This window comes from Lissotriton helveticus, chromosome 3_1 (genome assembly GCF_964261635.1).
Source record: "Lissotriton helveticus chromosome 3_1, aLisHel1.1, whole genome shotgun sequence".
In the NCBI taxonomy this organism is placed as follows: Eukaryota; Metazoa; Chordata; class Amphibia; order Caudata; family Salamandridae; genus Lissotriton; species Lissotriton helveticus.
Window position 1 is genome coordinate 2,082,037,973 of NC_136061.1, and position 23,141 is coordinate 2,082,061,113.

Genomic DNA, 23,141 nt, shown 5'->3' on the forward strand with positions numbered 1-23,141 from the left:
TCTACGAAAGCTACATACAAATGACCTTTCCTAATGTGCACATATTTCCAATATATACAACAAAATCTGAAGACCTGATCTATGGTACTGATCTTGCTCCTAAAGCCTGCTTGAAATTTAGAAAGTATTGCTGACTCCTCCAGCCAATCATTTATCCGAAATAATAAATGTTTGGCATAGAGTTTTTGCAGGGTGTCCATTAAACTAATAGGTCTGTAATTTGAAGGAACAGATCTATTCCCCTTTTTGTAAATTAAAACAACTTCTGCTGCACGCCAACTATCGGGGAATTCACAATTTTTGGACAAAGCATTAAACAAACGATTTATATAAGGAGCCCAAACTTCAATTTCGTGCTTGTAGAGGTCGCCCGGTATTTTATCAGGGCCAGGAGCTTTACTATTTTTTAGTTCATTAATTGCCCTTTTCGTTTCGTCCAGAGTGAAATCAAGACATTCAGAAGGTGGAAGTAGCCGTGGAATCTCGTCAACACCACTATCATATTGTTTGTACAGAGATGTAAAGTGTGACACCCATGTCAATTCATCTAGGAACATTTCCTTCACAGCTCTTCCTGCATGCCCCCCATTTGCAACCAACCTCCAAAAGCCAACATTATCATTCAATTTTGCAGCAGTCAACATATCAGCCCAGATCGACTCTTCCCATGATTTTTTCGAGATTTGTTGGACATGCTTATACTCTCCCCTTGCAAGTCTGACGTCTTCTTTTGAATTGTTTTTAATAGCATTTAAGAGCTTTCTCTTAGCCATCCTGCATGAGTGGTCATACCAGAGTTTCTCGTGGCATCCCACTCGTACATTTTGTTGCTTCTTCCTAGGCATTTTGGACATATAGGTTCTTAATTCATTAAAAAAAACCTTGTGTAGTTCAACAAAATGATCATAGTGGTCAGGTGAGAAGGGTTGTCCAACTATAGGCGCGAACATCGTGCCAAAAAGTAAGTAGACCGATGCTAAGATCTTGCCTTCAGATAAGATATGTGGCCATTTTAAGGCACGTCTATTATTATTAATGTGTACCTGTTCGCACATTTTGCCAGTAGCAATCTCAGTCGATATAGGTGCAGGGATGTCGCTGAGCATGTGTGCATCAATATAAAGTTCCAGAGGATAGTGATCACTTTCATCCCTGTTTACCACTTTAAAATCAATCATAAAGTGCCAAATATTTAATGAGACAAGAATGAAATCTAGATTACTTTTGGATTTCGCGAAAGTTGGCTGTTTAGTTAGGTCGGATGGAAGGCGGCCGTTACATGCTCTGAGACCATAATCGACAGTTAGCCTCAGTAGTTGGACCGCCAGAGTAGTGCATTGGGCGTATTTTGAAGAATCAAGCTGGGGAATATTATATGCTTGATCTTCATCCTCAAGGACATCAGTAATCCCAAGGATCGGTTCAAAATTACAATTTAAATCGCCTCCCAGAATTACAGGGACATCACCAACCACCCTTTTCAGGAAGGAATCCAAGGTTTCCAAAGTAGGTGATACCTTGGAACGACCAAGAGGTCTATTGTAAACATTAACAATGTAGTATTCATCCCCCTTTGCGGTTACGATTTTTAAGGCCAGAATATCAGGGGTTCCTGTATCTATAAGATCGACCCTTATTGCCAAAGTGACTTTAAGCCATATGATCAATCCCCCGGATGGCCTCCCCCTGTCAGACTGAACTGCCTCATTACCAAAGGTTTTATATCCCATCCTGTGTGGAATGTCCATTGCCCATGTTTCTTGCAATAAGCAAAAGTCACTGGAATCAACATAATCTGCCCATTCGGGATCTATCAGATTTTTGCCTACTCCAGCAATATTCCATGACAGGAAAAGCAATTTTGGGGTTGGCCCACTACCAGAAAAATTACAATCATCAATGGACAACACTGATACCAGCAGAGGGTCTATTCTATCTAGCTGTAGGTTGACTGTTTGATTATCTGCTTCGGTACTCAAAGCCCCTAGTACGGTACTAATTTCATCACCAAAACAGTCCTCATGCATATCGTGGGATACTTGGTTCGCTACTGAAATACTTTCCGTGATCTGAGTGCTATTTCTAGAACTAGGATTAATGCACCCAACCCTGAATGTACAATAGGTGTCATATAACTTTGAGATACAATTTGGCATGATCTCAAGTCAGTCAACTGCATCTAGGCAGCTGAACCTGTTGAGGGTGGGGATTCCAGTCCACATGTTTCTGTCAACCTGTCTGGCCGGATTTGGTGCATAACCATAATGTTGTTTAACAGTATTCCAGTTTGACCCGTAGTTTAGGGGCCTGGGTGGGGGATAAAAAAACGATAAGGGTCTAGCTACAATAGATGATATGTCTCCATATGATTTCCATGCACAAATCTGGTCAGCACTATGGGGTTCCTCGAATGAAATAACTATACAATCACCCGGAATTGACTTTGCAATGGGACCAACCCATGGTACCCTGCGAACCATAAGAATTTTACTTTTCATATGGTTTGGAATTGGTTTGTTTGAATTTAACCAATAGATCACCTTATTTTTTAGGGGTAAAAAGTTCTCTTCATATTGGTTTTCCAATTTGGGTACCCCAGTAAGAACAGTTACAAAAGGACTGGCATCAGGGGGCAGATCAATATATCCTCCCTTGAAGTTGTTATAAGCATGGGCTGATTGATAATTATGTGTGTTTGTTCTATTGGCAAAGGATCTATCAGCCAAGGAATTATTTAAGCCCAGTGTAGTATGGTTATTAGGAGGTATATTAGATGAGAACTTCTGCAAGACAGGAGTCTTGGGGGCAGAAGAATGGGTGACAGCAACATTTGCTAACTGTAATTTTTTACTTTGTACAGGACCCTTCGACGAAGGTTTACTAGTAATGTTAGCTGATGGCAAGTTCGAGGGTGTAGCTTTAGGTTTTATTTGGGTGCTTGCTGTCAGATTTGTACTTATGTTTTTTACTGCTCCCTCTTTTTGATGCTGTACACTAGATGGATTTGTGTCCGAGGATACCACAGGGGCCATGATCGGAGCGTGTGTGGGGATATCACTACCATTAAGGCTTAGGCTTGCTAACGTTATAACACTTTTTTCCACCTCAAGTAGTTGATTTTCAATGCCAGTTAGCCTAACTTCTAACGGCCTGAGGAGTTTTTTGAGCGTTTCCCATACTAATTTCAAAAACTCTTCCCTGTCCCCTTGTGGGTCATCCATGGATATAGAAGTTTTCTCGCCTTCGTCTACAAAGTGGTCGGCCCCTAAATCCGAGTTAAGTGCCTCTGTGTTGTCATTACTACTTTGTGCAGTTGGGAGCTTCTGGTCAGACCCATTAGTAGCAATGGCAATAGATTGTTGAGGAGCCCCCCCTGGGATGTATTGGCTTGAGGCTACCTTAGCCTTTTTCCTAGCGTACACAGATAGATGTTTACGTTTTCTCTTTTGTTTGGGTATGGCCTTACTGGCTCCCTGAATCTTATTCAGAGCCGCTTCCTCCGACACCTTTTCCCCCCTCAATGATCTCAGTCAGTGCATTTGGAGATGGAATGTTTTCAGATATAACACTGACGGATTGCCCCGAGGGGTCTATTTCATGGTTGACGGAGGGAGCTGATTCCTCGGGAATGGAGTGTACCTCGGCCGAGATGATAATTGGTGCGGGGCCAGAGGTGCGCTCAGGAGTTTTCGAAGAGGCAATACTACCCAATGAGGATTTTTTCCTTAGTGCTAGTTCGATTGACAGCCTTCTTGCAGATTCTAACTCGAGGGAGACTCTATGCTGAAGTTTAGTAATCTCATTGTCAATAGATAAACTAGTCCTTGTAATAAAGTCATCCAGGGTCCCTGTAGTCTTTTTCCCAGTTTTAGTGGCCATGCTCCGTGTTTCACGAGCAGACATGATGAAAAAGGGGAGTAGCGATTAAACAAACACTTATAATGTAGGGTACCGTGACAAATATAGCCAAGGGAGATGGCCCGGTCCGGTCTTGTTCGGTCTGGAACGGCCTGAAACGGCCCAGTCTTTGCCCAGTCTTCGCCCGGGCTGCGTCCCGCGCTGCGGGAATTAGAAGTTGTAATATAGGGGGCGTGATGGTCAGGGGGCGGGCCAGCAGGGAGAGCGGACCGGAAGCTAGCCGTCGGTCTTGCAGGGACTTCTGGGTATTGAAGTCCCCGCACGCTCGCAGCCCCGCTGTAGCCTCACACCCGGTGCCGCCTTACCGCCTCAGACAATGCTCCTCGATGAAGTGCCCCGTCGCCCACAAAGCGAAGCGGCAACCGCGAAGCGGGTGCGGCGAGGGGTGGGCTGGTGCGCTGGTGCGCTGGATAAAATGCTGCTATGCCTCCCTGGTTGGAACCAAGAACCTCCGTTGAACAAACGAGTAAGTGTCACGTATTTAAGATCACCATCGGTGAGAGTGTGCACACCAGTCTGCAATTGAAGGCTGGACTCAGGTCTTAAAACGTAATAGGTGCTAGTGTGCACCCACGGGCCAGCCATGGCAGACCTAGTCAACATTTTAGAAACCTCAGGTGAGCATCACTTCCTATTGTGTGTAGTTAGGGCATACACACTTTCACACTGCAGTTACAGTGGGAAATTGTCCCAGGCCCTAAGACCTTAACAAAATAATCAGAGAAATGTCCCATCTGGAAAGCCAACCCCTAGGTAGGGAAGACTCACATGGGGCGTTCACCCTTACCTGTGCACTGCACATGCAGAGGTACCTACCCGGCCACTCATCTACCTCAGTTTGGTGGTAGAGAACTGTGCCTTCAGGGTTGGCTATGGAGTGAGACCAGCCACCCTGAGTATGAGAAATGTTGGCAGCTTATTCAGGTGGATGGCCCAATCAGTGTGGCAAACCCTTAGTAGCCAGTGTCACACCTGCCCTGGATATGTGGTATTTCTTTTTACAGCATGACACCTAACCCAAACAAGTAAGCACCCTATCCTTACATGTGTAGAATGGCACGCACATTTTCGCACTGTAGTACAGTGGAAAAGTGCCCAGAGTACCAAGGTCTAGAAAAGGCAGTTGGCAAAGACCAGGAGGACAAAAAGCAAAAAGACTTTTTTAGGAAAATTCCCCTAACAAGGGCCATGTCCAAAATAACCGCCTCTTGGCCTAAAACCAGGACAGTTTACTCCTCGACTTGATAAACTTCTTGGAAAGGCCATGTCCAAAATAACCGCCTCTCAGCCTAAAACCAGGACAGTTTACTCCTCGACTTGATAAACTTCTTGGCTCAGGGTGAAAGAGCTTGGATGATGGCCCACCACTGCGGTGGTACCCCCTGAGCTCTAGGCCCCATGATCCCAGTAGGATCCTATTTGTTCCTCTCAGGGTCCACCATAGGGTGTGGCCCCTCCGCCCCTTGAGTTGTACTCCCGTCTCTACTCCCGGGCCACCTTACTTCACTGGAAAAAACACAAGTCCCAGGGTGCCAACAGCGACCAGCATCCCCAACCAAGCACCCAGTCACTCAAGGACCTCTGCCCTGGGGGGATGGGGGGGGGGGGTGCTCCAGGAAGTGGGACCAATTGGCCCAGAGGTTTTGCCCCTTTTTCCTGCTTCCCGTTCACCGAGGTCAGGGATGGCTTTCTGCACCTGGTCCCACAGCCCAAGGTATGAACTGGACAGGGGCGGAGGGGACTATTTTCCCCAGCCCCCTTAATGAAGGCCCATACCCCTCACTTAGAATGGGTACCCCCCTGAATCCTGAACTGGGGGCTTCCAGTTCTAGTTACACCGCACCCTCCTTCTACTAGGGGATCCCTCTCAGTGGATTTCCTCCCGGCACAGGCCAGCTTACTCTCCTGAAGTTCCCATTGGGAATACACCAGCCCTGGGGGCTGGTTGTAGGGCATCCTGGATGTTGGACTGCCCCGACTCTTCGTTTGAGAAGAAAGCTGGGACTTCCTGGGCATTAGCCCACTCAACTCCCCTCTCACTTGGAGAAGGAACATGGTACCCCTTCTTCACCCGGTCCTCGGGGAACTGCCTATAACAACATGAATTTCCCCCACTCATGGTGGGGAGGTAGCCGGCCCATCTGACTGAGGGCCATCCAAAGTCTTCCGAGCATTGAGCAAGGAATCTCTTCCCTTCGGGTGGCCTATTTGGGTCCTCCCCCAAATGTCTTGATCAAATGGCTTTCTTGACAGGGTAGCTCACCATGCCCTTCTGTGCTGGTGTAAGGGGGGCGTCCCTCTCCACCTTAGGTATGAACCTTCACAAGTTACCTCCTTAGAGTTTCTCTGGAACCTGTGCACTGTTAACGCCGCCTCTTAGGTTGCCAGCCATTTCTTGATGGACCCCCAGAGAAACGTTGGTACTATCGTTTTGGGGAACAGACTTCTCCTCTCCCTGTCTGACACAGCAGATACGCCTCCACCATTACTACGATTGGATCCTATCTCTAGGGTTCTAATATCCAATTATTTGAGGCTAAGCTCATGGGCCATATATTTCTCTTCCATGGCCAGCTTATTTTCAGGCAGGGCTTGCTCAGTTCCCAATCTGGAAATTACCTGCTCTTTTTTGAATTTAGCATGCCATGGGCCTGCTCCTTGTCCTGTCTGGCAAGCTCTTAATTTAGCGTCCTTTCTTCCCTTCTGTCTTCCAGCTCCTCGGAGGACAGGCCACTGGAAAACACACTGCTGCCCGTGGGCAAGAAGATCCCCATCCCAAAAGACAGCGGCTGTCTCTGTCCACAGGTAGTCCATTTGGAAACCCATGTGCCCTTCTCTGATCCTTCCTGACACTCAGAATCCTCCCCACCATTCACTGATCCTTCTGGGTGGGCCCCAGCCCATGCTCACAGGGTTTTTGGAAGCTCAGCCTTTGTGGCACTTCCCCTGCCAAGCACCCACTTCCTGGCAGAGCCCTTTGAGTTGCATCACTCAATACAGATCTATATCAGCCAACTCGAACAAGTCCACCTTAGGTAGGATCCCAGGCATGGTGGCAAACTAGAAGGAGCAAAAAAAAAATAGAGATCTATAGGGAACAACAATCATCGACCCAGAGGTCAATGAATCTTTCAGGCACCCTTCAGGAAACAAAGGAACAGTTTGCCTCGGTGAAGTCTTGGCACTCAATTAGCTACAGTGTAATGCTATGCAAATGAAAGTACTATGCCACTGCTTGACTGCCAAATGATGAAACTAGCACTTTCTGGATCGCTGAGGGAGTACCCAGCAATGCAGAAAATACCACTCCTGTCAAGGGTTTGTGATTACACACACTGTATACCCTGCACTCACCCTTAGGTAGCTTGGCACTGAGGAGTGAGGCTTACCACAGAGGCAGTGTGTAAAGCATTGGCACATAACTCATTCACGATAAATACCTTGTGCATCACCAAAGAGACTTCACATGTGATAAATGTAAATAAAGTTTGTATTCAACACAGATGATAATCAACATAACAAAAGCATCATGTATTTCTGGGCAAAAATCACATTGGGAATCATTACTAGCAGTACTAGGCCCAGTCGTGTTCGAATGACATTAGTAATATGCACACTTGGAAAAGATCCTAATCTACACTCCCGTCAGCACCTTCATGTGGTGAAATATGTTGTCCACCCTAGCACTATCCTAGCAATACTTCTAATTCAATACCACACATTTATAGGATGCCCCCTCAGGTTACAACAATATCAGAAATATGTATATACCATAAGCTATAACAGTTTTTAGTAGCATTGTAGGCGACGCCGCATGGGTAAAACCAATGTCACATGTAATTCTATTATTGCAAGAAATCAATGTATCAGGCAGCCCGTTCCAGTGTCATCATGTATCATGGGTGGTTCCCCACTGTCACTCCCACAACCAAACTCACTCCACACTGCTCCGTGGAGTAACGGATGGCAGTACGTAAGCGCTCGCACACAGACACACTTTACGCCCTAATGCGGTACAAAGATACCAGCAAAGCAAGTGGTTACATACTGCAGACCCCGTGGCTCCAAGCCTCCCTCCACCCTCCAACTTTCCCTAACCATCAATCACCCACAGATTGGAGACACCCCGTCCTCTCCCTGCCCCTGAACTAGGATTCACACAGTTGAAGTCACTCTTAGTCAGGGTCCCAGGAAGCACGTGGGAGTAGGCAGCAAGGTCACCTAGGAAGCAGTTGGAAAAAGGGGTTTGGAAACCCTACGAGAAGTTCACCTACAGGATGTGGAGCAGACACAGGCTAAGGGAAACAGGTGGTCATGTCAAATTGGTCCCTGAGTGCCTTCCAACACCAGTCCAATTGTGCTAAGCATATGGGGGGTGTAACAAAGTGGATAAATAGAGAATGAAGCAGGGGGGAGGGTCTCCTCAAAAGAGGATGCACCATATCAGGTAAACATTGATCAAAGTCGCACCCAGGCACACCGTGGGCGTGATGATACGGGTCTCACCAGACCATTTTGGTCACACACAATTAAGACTTGAAAATGAGGCACAACATCCAGTGCACACTGATGTAAGCCACACCAGACAGCTCTTATCACACAAACAATGAGGAGTTGTAAAATCTGGACCTCATTGGAAAGGAGGCACAACATCTGGTGCAAGTATAAAGGTCTTTATCTTTAGTGGGGCCATGATCTGGATCCAAAGGTCAAGTGTCAAAACCTCTTCCTCCAATCTCCAATGGAAGAGGTCTGTCATTCCAGTTGCATGCCAAGTGGTTTATTGCTGTCGCTGGGGAATGCCCAGATGTGCTCCCCCAACCTCCAGTGTGGACGGAAGGCAAGCACCAAGGCACACAAAGAGCTTAGAGCACAGAAAAGCCCACATTCTAGTAGTGGCATTTCTGCTCAAATTACAACAAAGCCACCTTTACCACTGGCAAGGGTTGCCACTGCATATCCAAGGATATGAAACATACTGAGGCTGCTTCACTGCAGTTCTCTATTGCACTCCAAAGTGATTTCAATTATTTCTCAATGTTAGCCTATGGGAAGAGCAAAACTCAAAGGTAGTGAAAACTTGCATGGGAATTCACTTCCTGGGCAGGGGACACACATGTAAACCTGCCCTGCCTTTTACCTTCCACTGGCTTCACCCCTTTTGATGTACCCTCGGGTACTCAGATGGAAGTGAAAGGTCCTCCCAGGATGGCTAGTGACTTAAAAAGGCCAGTCTGAGTAAACACGCAATTGTACGCTTCTGGCGTACTGGACACGTCTTTAAGCGCAGTATCGGGGCTAAGCACACACCAGCCCAACATGGCAGGCTGGACATGTATTTATGAGCATCATTGATGCAAGGTGCATACCAGCCTGCAATGGCAGGCTGGCCATTTATTTATGAGCACAATCAGTGTCAGTTTGCACACCGGCCTGCAACGGCAGGCCAGACCAGGTCTTTAAAAATAATAGGTGTGAGTGTGCACCCACCGGCCGGCCATGGCAGACTTGACCGACGTTTTAGAAACCTCAGATGACCCCCACTTCCTAACATATGTAGAAAGGGTTTGCACACTTTCACACTGCACTTACAGTGGGAAGTGGGACAGGCCCATAGGCTTTAACAAGAGATTCGGCCATACCCAGGAAGTGTCCGATCAGGAGAGCCGACCCCCTAGATAGGGAAACTCACATGGGGATTCAACCCTAACCAGGCCATGCACACACAGATGAGTCTACCAAATCAGTCACCTACCCTGGTTTGGTGGTAGTGAAAGGACCCCTAAGGGTTGGCTACAGAGTGAGACTGGTCACCCTGAGTATGAAACACTTTTTACAGGCTATTCCAGTGGGTGGCACAATCAGTGTGGCATCTCCTTAGTAGCCAGTGTTTCACCTGTCCTGGGTAGGTGGTGTACCTTTTTACAGGGCACTCACAGGTACAACACCAAAAGCTAATCAAGTAAGCACCCTATCTTGACATGTGCAGGAAGGGAGCGCACACTTTGCTGCTGCAGTACAGTCAGGAAAAGAGCTGGCAAAAACCAGGAGGACAAAAGGTTTTAGGGAAATCCCCCTAAAAAGGGCCGTGTTCAACAACGACGAAGACCAGCTTCTACAACAGTATAAAGAACGTCTCAGCCTGGATGAAGAACAACTACCTGAAGCTTAAAACGGAAGTACTCATCTTTGGCAGACACACCTTCCTCTAGAACGACTCCTGGTGGCCATCGGAACTTGGATCGACCCTCACTCTGAAATACCATGCCTGCTACCTCAGCAGTATCCTGGACAGTGAATTTTCCATGAAACATCAGGTCAATACTGTCTCCTCAGCCTGCTTCCACACTCTTTTGCATGCTCCACAAAGTCTTCAAGTGGCTCCCCAACAACACCAGGAAAACTGCGATGCAGGCCCTCATCACCAGCCAGCTATACTACAGCAACACGCTAAATGCAGGCACATCACCACCAAACTCATTAAAAGACTTCAGATGATCCAGAATACAGCAGCCAGACTGATCCTCAACCTGCCAAAGAGGACTCACATCACCCAGCACCTGAAAGACCTCCACTGGGACTGGCTCCCCACCCAGGTAAGATGCCAATTTCAGCTCCTAACCCATTCCTACAAAGCCCTCCACGACCAAAGACCCAACTACATGAACCACCACCTAAATTTCCAGATACCTCTAAGCAACCTCCGCTCCACTCATCTCACCCTCGCACAGATAACACATATCCTCTACTGCCGCACCAGAGGATGTTCCTTCTCCCTCTTTGCCACCAAGTCTTAGAACACCCTTCACGCCACCTCCAAACTTCACCCTGGCTGACCCACTTCAGGAAGGGACTCAAGACCTGGCTCTTCGACTGACACCCCAGCACAGCTGTCAGGTGATTAGCAGTGCTATAAAAATACAGCCTCATGGATTGACGTATAACTGACAGGTAATATTATCACATGTTTTGCTATTTGCAATTTTATAAGGCGCAAACTCGACCAGAAGGTATTAGAGCACTTCACATGTGCACCAGTTGCATTACACAAGGATACATTCATTATGTTTTGTTAGGCTCGGAGAGATTAAGTTTGCCCAGAATCTCAGGATGATGATCTGATGCTGTAGCGTCCTTTCCAGCCTTGAGCTTAGAATTACATCTATTTATTTGTGTGCTTGTAACTTCAAGCTCAACATTTTAAACCATCCTTCAGTGCATTCCGCTCCAACACGTATGTCACAGTTCTACGTAGTCCTTAAGGATCCAAAAGGATTCCATCATTTATAATCTCTCAAGAAACTAGGTCTATCCCTTAATACACATTTTACAAAATATATATATAGATAGGTATATACAATTAAATCTCATCAATAAATCTTTTTGCCATTTTAATTGTTTGACCTGATCTTGTTCTTGGAAATTGGGAACTGTCATTACCAATGTCCAGGATCTGTGTCAACGGTGAAGAGGCAACAGCAGTCTATGATGTTTCAGACCCAGTCTCTCCTTCAACAGTAGGATCGGATGAATAATTAGATAAGTGCCTAAGATGGAAGCGTTTCTGGTAGTAGACTTCCCAGGGTGCTGGGCAGTCACCATGTGTCCCTTGGTAGACATCACTTGAAAAGGTTCTGCATCAAATGAAAAATCAGATTTTCTTCTCTGCTTATGTGGTGTGAGTACTTGATCTTCTTTCTGAAAGACAATGTTCTTCACTCGTCGTCTTTGGTAAGCATATGCTTTCATCTTTCATTTGTTAACCAAATCCTTCTCAGGAGTTGCTTTCTCATCTTTCATTCTCTGATTGGTCCATTGAGATAACTTGGTGTTCATTACCCTCCTGAACATCAATGTCGCAGGACTTTCATCTGTCGTCGAGTGGGGTGTTGAACGATAAGCTCTCGAGGTAGAATTCACCACAGTTTTCAAATTGAGCTTCTCAAGAGTAGCACACTGCACTGATTTCTTTAGAATACTCATAAAAGGTTCATCAAGTCCATTGGCTCATGGCCACAGAGGTCTTCTCTTATAATGCTTTAGATTCACATTTTCCAAGAAATCTTTAAACTCTCGACTGTTGAAAGGCAGGCCATTGTCAAAATTCACTATGGCAGGAACACCCCATGTCACAAAGATGCCATCAGGTTTTTCAAAGACCCGTTCTTGAGTAGTAGTTGAATGATCTTCAATTAATGGAAACTATGAATATTTGTCCATAATCACCAGCAGGTGATGGCCATTGTCGAATAGACCAAAAAAGACAATGGCTATTCTCTCCCATGCATGCTTTGGGAGTTCTGACATGTTCAAGATGTGGTAAGTAGTTTTTGTAGAAAGGCAGTTGCATAGATGATATGCCTTTAATTCCTTTTCAACCCTGTCGTAAAGCTAAGGAAAATAGAATTGGTCTCAGGGAGCTCTTTTTCTGGCAACGATTCCACACTGTCCTTCATGGGCCACTTCAATCAGTTTCTGTTGCAGACTCTCCAGAATCAGAATTCTCGACCCTCATAGTATAACTCTTTCCTGAGTTATGGACAGTTCATCCTTGACATTTTTGTATTTTCAATATTCACCAACACTGGTGAGCGGTTGAGTGTATTGCTTACATGACTGAGGTGTAATTATATCCTTCAACTTTAGCATGTCACTATAATGCCTTGTGACAGTGATAATCTGGGCTAACAAAATGGCAGCTAGTGTGTTTGATTTTACCATCTTGGAGGGAGTACCATGACCAGTGGCGGCCTATGCAGGTAAGCGCGGTGGGGCATTTAGGGGTGGAGTGGGGGATGAAAGTGGAAAGGAAAGAGGTGTGGCGCCGCGGCTAGGGGACTGACTCCGGAATCTGGGTATCACAGTTCGATCCCTGGCGTCAGCGGCAGATTAGCCCAGCATCATGTGACTCTGGGCAATAGCTTGCTTAATCTTCCCGACGGCCCCCAACGCCCCCAGAGGAGACCCTTACGGGTAATTGTGCGCTTTACAAATGTGGATTATTATTATTAATATTATTAAAGTGACAAACAACGGGATAGGGAATGTAAAATAAATAAATAAAACCACTTACCTTGCGCTCACTGCGTCATCGAGTCAGCGATGTGGCGAGCGCAAGGTAAGGTATTTTTTTATTTATTTTAGATTCCCTCCCCCGTTGTTTGTCATGTTCACGCCCCACCCCACCCTTTCCCGCCCTGTCCCACACCGCTGTGCACTTACCTGCATGGGCCGCCACAGACAGTGACATTGTATAGGCACTCTGAAAAGTAGTCAGCAGAGTTTCAATCCTTCCCTGGAAGCTGCGGAATGGTATAATTATACTCAAGTAACCATAGTCTCCATCGTTCAATGCAAGGATGCATTTTGGCCTTTGGATATTTGGATATATAGACAGTAACACTTGATGATCAGTTACAATTGTAAAAGATTTTCCAAACAGGAATACATGGAAATGTTCCCAAGCTCATACCATGGCTAACCTTTATTTTTCTGGTTGTGAGTAAGCACATTCTGTTTGGGGCTACTTGCATATGCCACAATATGCCTTCCAGCATTCGGATGTCCGCTGTGCTGTGCAAGGATAGCACCTACCCCAACTGGGCCAGTATCAACAACTTCTGTATGAACCTTCAGATTGAATTATGCCATTTCAGTAGCATTCTCAATGGCTTATTTGATTCTTTTAAAGTTTTCCTCACATTCATGTGACAAAGAAATGAAACATTCTTTTTCGTCAAGTCGCTCAATGGATCACTTACAGTGATGAATATAGAATTTATCTGATACAGTACCTGGCCATGCCAAGAAATGAATGCCCCATGAAACATTTTGTGGGGGATCAGCATTTGACAGCGCTTGTACTTTAGCAAGATCTGGTGTCATACCCCTATCAGAAAAGATATGGCCAAAGAATTTTATCTTTGCCTTGCGGAATTCACACTTGTCTGCATTCAAAGTCAAACCTGCTTCAGCAAGTAAGCAACATACTTGTGAGGAGCTTAACGTATTCTATTTGTATAGCTCTGAAAACCAATATGTCATCACTGTAATTGATTACATTCATGACAATCTGTATGATTAGTCAATGACATCTTGAAACAGTTCTGCAGTGTATGACACACCAAAGCAAAGTCTTTTGTATCGAAACAGGCCAACATGTATACAAAAAAATCTTCGGACAATGTATGTATGACTTTGGTGCTTTGGCCTGTCGATTTTTCTTTGACTGACATTTTATTCACAAGCTGACAAACCAACAAATGCATGCTTTTCTGAGGTAAACATCGACATCAACTGATATTGATACAGAAGAACTGTTTGACAATGATTTAGATGACGATTGACTTTGCTCAATGTTGATTTGTGCTAACTGATGTTGTCGCTTGGCCTTGTGGGTGTGCGTCGAACGTTGCTTCTGGAATGTTCTGGCAGCCATTTTGTCTTCACGCTGTCATGCACTTACTTTTTCCTTCACCTTTCAAACCATCAGAAAATGGTTCTCCTTTCCACGGCCTTCTGTCCAATAAGAGGATGTTTACCTTTGTGTGGAAATGAAAATCCACATCTAAAAGAAAACTTCTTTTTACGAATCTAGACTTCACTTTGTGTCCTTCAGTCCTTTCATTTTGACTTACTTTTCACACCCCTGATGGATTCATTCTGGGCACCTCCATGTCAGCAGCTTGTCTATCAACACTCTCTTCAGCTTTGGCAGCCATTAACACTCGCTCCAGACTAAGAGTTTCTCTCAGCACTCGTCTTCTAAATGAATCTGACAAGCATTCGTCAATAACTCTCAGACGCAGAGCTCTTTATCATTGAGTTCATTGAACTTACAATGTCTGATGAATGTGTCTAGTCTCTCCACATATTCATTAGTGGGTTCACCAAATTCAAATTCATAACAAATTAAATCAGTTTTATTCAGTTAAAATGCAAAACATAAAAGCATTCTAAAATGTATGAACAGTAAATATACATTTTACATTAGTTATCCTTACCACATTTTAGAGAAAATGAAATTAAAATTAGATAAAAAGTTGTATAACATTCCCTAAAAGAGTTTTACAATAAAGCAATGGAAACAAATACTGTACATGTGGTTAACAACTCGTGTTATCTGTCATCTTATCCAACAGTAGTCTAAAACATGGAAACATAAAAAGTTACCCTAACAGTATATATCCTATACAGTTTCATAAATAAGGACCTCAAGATGTGAACTAGTCTTCTTCTTTTAATGGCTAATTTAAAATAGGAGGCTACAGTGTAACATACTCTCTCATTTTCCAGACTACAAATAAAATGAAATGTAACTTTATAAGAATATACTTTCACACTGGAAAAAAGTGGACACAAAATTCTCTTCCTAATATCTCTAAAAAAATTAGAAAATAAAATAAAGTGTAAAGTTGACTGATGTGACCTACCGTCGCAAGGGCAGTTTGGTAACTTTTGGTTCCGTTTGCCCATGTCGGGAAAAGCAATCAGAAAATTGAGAGTGCCCAAACTTAGTCTGGTGAGATAAAAGCTACGTTGTAAATTTAGGGCCCAGAGCAGATATTTTTGTATACCTTCTCAATTGACCCTTCACAATAAGCCTTAATTGTTGGCTTTGCGCATTCACAAATTTCTCATAAAGATTATCTGGCCCCTCTAAAGCCTATTTTCAGTTCCTTCTGTTTATAACATAAAACTTTCATTTGGGCACTAATATCAATATTCTTATCAAGATTATTTAGGAGACTGTTGACATGTGCTGGCAATGGGAATTTTTTGCTGTAGTCAAGAATCAAACAATCAGTTATAATAGCTTGAGTAAATTTAGTTCCAGTTTTACTCCAAATCCCATGCCAGACAATCAGTGGGGTGATGCTTATTTAGTTCTCGATATAGGGAACTGCTAACTCTTTGCATGCTATATAAGAAGGGATTGAATTTGCAATGGTTAATAGTAGTTTTAGGAAGATGTTTTCTTGAATCTGAAGTGAGGCACAATTGGTTGTTTCCCATAATACTGAGCCGCAGCAAGCTCCGGTTAAACACTTTCTCTTGTAAAGGGTCAAGATCTATCTAATTGGCTTGTTCCACATCTTGGCGGAAAATCGAAAAATGACCTCTATTGACCGTAAAAAGTTTAGTTTACATATTTCTATCTGCGGAGCCCAATTTCCTTTGTATGTAAAATGCATGCCCAAGTATTTAGAAGTGTGGCTTTCAGCTATTTTTGATTTCCATTTCCCTTATACCATTGTAAAAATGTTTTAAAGATTTAACTTAAACTTTTTCTTTCATGTATGCAGAGAAATTGTCGATTGGGCACTAAAGGCCATTTCAGATTGTGGACACCAGGACTGCATATTCTGTGTACAATATTACAGCGGTCAAGCGTTTGCCAACTTTAGGAGCATAAGCAGTTAACTTTTGCAAAGATTCGTCAACCCCGTTTACATAGAGGGAAAACAACAACAGAGAATGGACACAGCCTCGCTAATGCCATGTATGACCTAAAACCTGGCGTACTCACCTCTTATCCCATAAAGCACCCTAGCAGATAGATGTTTATATATTTGTGATAAGTAAATAATTATCTCCTTAGGGGCACTCATTTTATCCAGTGTCACTCATAATTTTGTGTGATTGGCCAGGTCAAACACACTTGTTAAGTCTACAAAACATAAGTGGAGGTGACCACTCCTAGAAAAGTTATATTTACTAACAAATAAAGGCAAGATTTAAACAGTGCTCTATAATCCATACCTCTCTTCTAAACTCATATTAGGATTCTTTAAGCATCAAATTATCGTTCACCCAATTTTCTAGCCTTACCAAAAGGACTCTGATCGTCAGTTTGGAGGTTGAATCAAGAAGGGATATGAGAGTATAGCATCTTGTGTTTCCCCATCTCCTTTCTTGAAGATCAAACGGTGACACTCTATGTCCAGGTTGTGGACAAAAATCGACCAGATGATGCATTACACACCCAAACAAGATTTGTGCCCAAAAGTGGATATCCGATTTAAAGGTATCTATGGATACCCCATTGGGACCAGGTGCCTTCCCATTAGCACATTTCTCTAGAGCAACGGTTAACTCATCCAGGGTAAAGGACATCGAGTTTGGGCAACCTATCATTACTAGTTTTTTATATCATAAGTTGGTAAACTATTATTTTTTTAGTTAAATATCTCACCAATTGACTCAGCCAATCTGAGGGTTGCACTACAGTCTCTACCTTAACATAGGTTTTATCTTTAAAAAAGGGGAGATTTATTATTTTCCAAAATAGTATTGCATCCAGGGTATCTGCTGCCTGTACTAGTTTACCTCAGGATTCCTCCTGTATCACTTTTCTTCTTTTGTTTAAGGCCTGTTTATAAGAATTCCTTAGGTTTAATCATTACACTATTTCTAGGATTGTCTTCCAGAGCTTTTTTAAGGTCTTGATTTGCTACTGTGCACTGGTGGTCAAACCAGCCAGACTTTTTCCTAAAGTTCTTCTTATCGCTAGTTTTTAGCTTTCCTGCAATTGCAGATGTAATGTTACAAAAGGCCATACTAATATGTGGGTCGGTGGAATTCCCTTCCATACATATTTTAATGTCTCATGTCTATGTTTCATATGCTATTTTATCAAGAAAGGAGGATTGTTTACCACCCAACAATTTTATGCTTTTGCCATTATTACCTTGAGTTTCCATATATGTGGCTAAGCAGATCCCATCCTGATAAATTGTCATGAGTCTAAGATAAAGAAATAACGGATGGTGATCACTAAATGGGCTTTCAACAACCTAAACTTTCTCTATCAATCCTAGGCCAGTTTCGGACACCAAAGTGTGATCAATAATCGAACAATAATATATGACCTCCATACGCTGGGGCAACAACATTTCCTTCTGCACAAGATTGCTCCAAGAGCTCTAAATTATGCTTGCACATTATCCCATTAATTGTCTTACCATTGGGAAGACGCGGAAAGTGAGGTTGGACTTCACTATATTCATCCCCATATCCACACTTTTTCCCTTCTAGAACATCACACTTCCTACAATTGAAATCACCAGTCCATATATATATATATATATATCTACATATATATATACTGAAAAACAGAGGTTGGCCAAAGGAAAGGTCACACAAGTAGAGGTTACTGCACACAACCTCTGGCAGCAGCGAACCAGTTTGCACTCATGCTCCCATTATCCAACTGCCAAACGCGTTTCAAGCGTATCACGCTCTTGATCACTGGCTACTCACAGAACGAAGAGGCAGCGGTGTTGCATTGGAAACTCCATTTGATTTGAAATTGACAAGTCCCGCCCCAGTGGACGTGTCACTCAAAGCATTATGGTCTTCATAGTCCAAATGTTATGCCCAGACTTGTAGTTCCATTAACAAAACCCCAGTGGGTCCCGCTTTCTCAGTTCAATTACTCCTAAAGAAAAGGTTCTAAGCCTTGGACTTACATTTTGTCCCAGCAATCATTTAGAATACACGCAGACCAGAATCGATCTTTTTAACTTTATGCGGAAGCTAAAACTCCACAAATAAGACCAAGTGTGAAATATTCGAAAATGGCAGCTACAAGTTTAACTGCCACGGACTTGTTGATTGGGAAAGACTTGCCAGCAGTTGAACTCCTTGAAAGTCTGCAGTTGCAAACAGAGATCAATATAGCCAATAAGGATATGGCGACTAGAGCTGAAAAAATGGGAATTGAACAAGATTTTGAAGAAAGCCCATTCAAGCCCACTTGACTCTTCAATCCACAAATGCCCTATGATTCAATTGATGTCTTCTCCGAAGCAATGACAAATGACATTTGGAATTTAGGCGGAAAAATAAAAAAAGTGTTGGATACGTCCAAGTGTAAATTGTCCAGAGAGATGAGAGAACTGCACTTGATAATCTGATGCAGGATAAGAACATAATAATAAAACCCTCGGACAAAGGGGGAAATGTAGGGTTACAAACAAGGGAGCAATATACCAAGGAGGCGTTACGACAACTGTCAGAAGAAAGGTGCTATCAGAAAACCACCAAGGAATTATATTTTAATGGCATCGGTGCTTATGATCAATTGATCCATAAATGGTATAATAAGAAGATGTTGGGGCCTGAAGAACACTTGTTGTACGTAGCTCTAATCCAGTGACTTCCACATTCTACCACATCCCCAAACTACATAAAACAGTTCACAACCGCCCGGTAGACCTATTGTCTCCTCTCTGAAAGGATTGACAGCACATCTGTCAATGTTTATTGATCATTTCCTGTTTCCTTTTGTAGGACAATTGAATTCACATATTAAGGACACAAAAGATTTTTTATACAAAATTGCCAGTGTGACATGGGGCCCCACATACCAACTAATAGTACTAGATATCACTAGTCTCTATACGTGTATCGATAATAGAGATGGGGTAAAAGCTGTAAGATCATATTTGGATAAACGACAACTGCGGTATGCAGAGCATAATTTGATGTTGATTGAATTTACACAATTTTGCCTTAATAACAACATCTTCTTATTCAAAGACCAGCATTATAGACAGCTTACTGGCACTCGAAGGGCACCTGCTTTGCCCCCAGCTATGCAAACTTGTTCATTGGCTGGTGGGAGGAGCAGGTGCCCAAAACATGCCAGGTGGGCAGTGAAAGGGGGTCAGTGATAAAATGGTACCGCTATATTCATGACTTGTTCATCGTATGGCAGGGTACAACTGAGACGGCTCTGGGGTATATTGATCTGTTAAACAACGATGAGGTCAACTTACACTTCTCGGGTTCTGTTAGTCCAGTGGCAGTGGACTACCTGCACCTGAGGGTGTTCGTTGATGAGGAGAGAATACAGACAGCCTTATTCCGGAAAGTCACTGCTGGAAATTCAGTATTATTTGCCACCAGCAGCCACCTACCCAAATTGGTCCAAAGCATACCCTATGGCAAACTTCTCCGTCTAAAAAGAAATAGCACGATGGAGAAGGATTTTGAGGCGGCTGCCTCAGAGTGTATCGCCCGTTTTGTCGTTAGAGGATACACTGTCACTGAATGCTACGCTAAAGAAAGTGAGAGGGATCCCCAGGGAAAATCTACTGATTGCCAAAGAGATACAGGATGCGAAGAATGAGGGGAAATTCCAGATGGTTACCTGTTACTCGACAGAAGACAATTATTTGAAAAAAATGCTTAAAAAGAACTGCTATATTTTACAAACAGACAGCATCATAGGAAGTGACATTCCCACTGCCCCATTAGTAACCTTCAAAAAAGCAAGATCACTTCGGGACATGTTGGTGAATAGCCACTTGGAAAAGTTACCACAAAGAGTGAACACGCTAACTGAATTAAAGGGCTTCTATCCGTGTGGTAGGTGTAAAGCCTGTGTTAGCAGTAAGAGAGTTCACTCGTACACTATACCAGAGATAGACAAGGTCAAAACAATAACCACATTTATATTGTGTAGTACACCTTACGCGGTATACTGCCTGGTATGCCCATGTGGGCTGCGTTTTATAGGGAGTACAGTCCACCAATTGAAGATCAGGATCCTCGAACATATGAGGGCCATTGACAAGATAGACCAGGCGTATCCTGTTGCGCAACACTTCGCAGAAAAACATCAGAGTGACCGCAAATTGGCCTTGATTTTGTTCCAACAAATGTAAGAGGGGGAGATAGAGTCCGTAAATTACGTAGATTAGAGTCTCGATATATAATTGATTTACTTACAAAACATCCACGAGGCCTAAATAGTGGAGAGGAGTTGGCAGTACATATAGGCACATAAACATCAGGGTTTTATAGCAAGGAATAACTATAGTATGAGGAATTAAATTTAATCATCATTGATGTGCCTAATATCACAAACTGCTGCTAATTGTTATGTGCTATTTGTGATTTATCAGTAGCTCTCCACTCGTTATCTTTATCTTTATCCTTATTTCTATCTTTATCTCCACCTCGGCCTGATTTCCACCATTATCTCTATTTTATTCCTCTGCTTTCTGAATTGTATATATTGTATACTGTATAGTACATTTTGATACTTTGCATTATATATTTTGTGAATAGTCTAATCATTTGCTGATTTATCTAGTCATTTGTCTATTGGCTTATTAACCCTGCAGTCATGAAGAGTAGGCTTGCAGGGATGTCTGTCCAGTTGGACAGCAATACGAATTAGAATGAATTGTTGCACACTCTCGTGATCACACTGCAGGAAGATTTTGAATATGAGAGACATGTGCCTTGGTAGCTCTTTATGAATTAATATGTGTGGATATGAAAGAAGAAAATTTTGCTATTAAAGATGATTGTGATTCTCAGTGAAGGGATACTAGCCGATTCACGGCTTTATGGCAAACACTTAGCGCAGTGGCTCAAAATATGATTTATGTCATGAGCAGGGATTGTATAAAATTGGAGCAGCCTGTTTTCAGTTGGGTAGGTTCTAGATTAACGAGACGTGCTACAAAGCCGATACACGACATGAAAACGAGGCAAGCGTCGCATACACGCTATGGGCAATACATATGGCATATACTTGTGTGTATATATTTGTATATATTTGTAAATATGATCTATAAATGAAATTGTGGAAATGTACACGGATTACAGCTAAGTGTAAAAACTGATTTGGGCAGAATATGTAATCTTGAATGCATATATATGCAGTGGATACTGTTCCAAGATGGCCCGTAAAGTAAGAGCTTCGCCGATAGTCCCTTTACCGTGTTTATGCAAATCTAAACATTGAAAAACATGATGTTGGTATGGCACTGGCAACATCGAAAAAGGCATCTTGCCGAAATGCGTCTGTTGCTGTTAGGTCGGGCAAAAGAATAAATATCCTTTTGAACGTCCCTCGCGAGTTTGGACTTTTCTTGGAGAGGTCTGAGGAAAGGAGCAGTGATAATTTTGCGGGATCCACAATCTGCAAGTCTGCACCCGCCTGCAAGTGCTTCCGCTGGTTTTTGTGGAGCTGGAGCGAGCATACATATATATATATATATACATACATATATATGTGTGTGTGTGTGTATATATATATATATATATATATATATATATATATATATATATATAGTCATGTTTAATGCATTTTGTAAATATATCCAACTCCTTTTATAGAGCCATGACAGCGGGCTTCTTGTGTTATCAAAAATATTATTATAGAAATTAATTACCAATATGCTCAACTTTTCAGTGGTTTGAAATCATAATAGCTGGAAAAATGTGACTTGGTGTACATTTTTTTATGAGTCAATGGGGATTCAATAGAAATTAGGGTGGCTAAACCACCCTTTGCCATTCCATTTCGCGAACGGATTGCTGGTGTTATAACAGAAGATACACCTCAATTTTACTAAGCTTCTGTATTCCAAGTTTCTTTTAAGGTAATTAAATGGAAACTTTTTACCCATATCTAGCCAGGCTCTATCTTTCACCTAATTCCCAATCCTAGCTATGTTCCATGTTGTAATAGTCAGATTTTTATTCAACTTTTTTGTGGCAATCTCAAGACTGGTTATAATTACTGAGTGTGTTTTTGGACTCATCTTTCTGTTACTTTCTTGTACTGCACTCTTGTGCAGTCAGTCCAGGTCACTACATCTTCTGAGTGGTGCAAATCTATTTGATGTTGATAATGGTGTGTACTAATCTGTTTGTGGGTGTCCTGTTCTAGTATTGGGAGGTTTTTCAGCACCTGATTTCTAAAAGAACCCAAGTGGTATTGCAACAATAACATCTGGTCGGTTTGCTATCATCCTTTGCCTATGGTACAACTCTCTGAACAATGCTTCAACCATCAATGGAGAGCAGAAATTTACAACACAATCCCCATGGCACAGTTTCCTTGAAAACCCAACCCAATGTTTTCTTCTTATCATAATAATATCCTTGTTAAGAAGATTTATACCACAATTACTATTCTTTGTGAACCAATATTTTTTCAAGTCCCTCCATGATTCATTGACCTTAGATGCCAGCTTTTGTACATCTTTCACAACTATTGTGTATGGCGTTGCCTGAGGTAATAGGCGCAAAGTGTCTTGAGCATACCTCATAGGCCTAAAGGTTGTGACTTCCATATGGCCAATAGTTTTATTGATGGTATTAATACGGGAAGGCTTGGATTTTCTTAGAGACATAGTTGTATTCTCCCTAGCTGAACCAAATAAATTATTATAGGCTACTCCAATTGAGGACTTTCC

General features: G+C 42.9%; 1 protein-coding gene across 1 annotated transcript in view; it reads right to left on the bottom strand.

The window, feature by feature from the left end:
• The window catches only part of LOC144824115 (gonadotropin-releasing hormone II receptor-like), a 240,357-nt gene that overhangs the window by 19,585 nt on the left and 197,631 nt on the right, over positions 1–23,141 (bottom strand). The gene's annotated exons all lie outside the window — the stretch shown is intronic.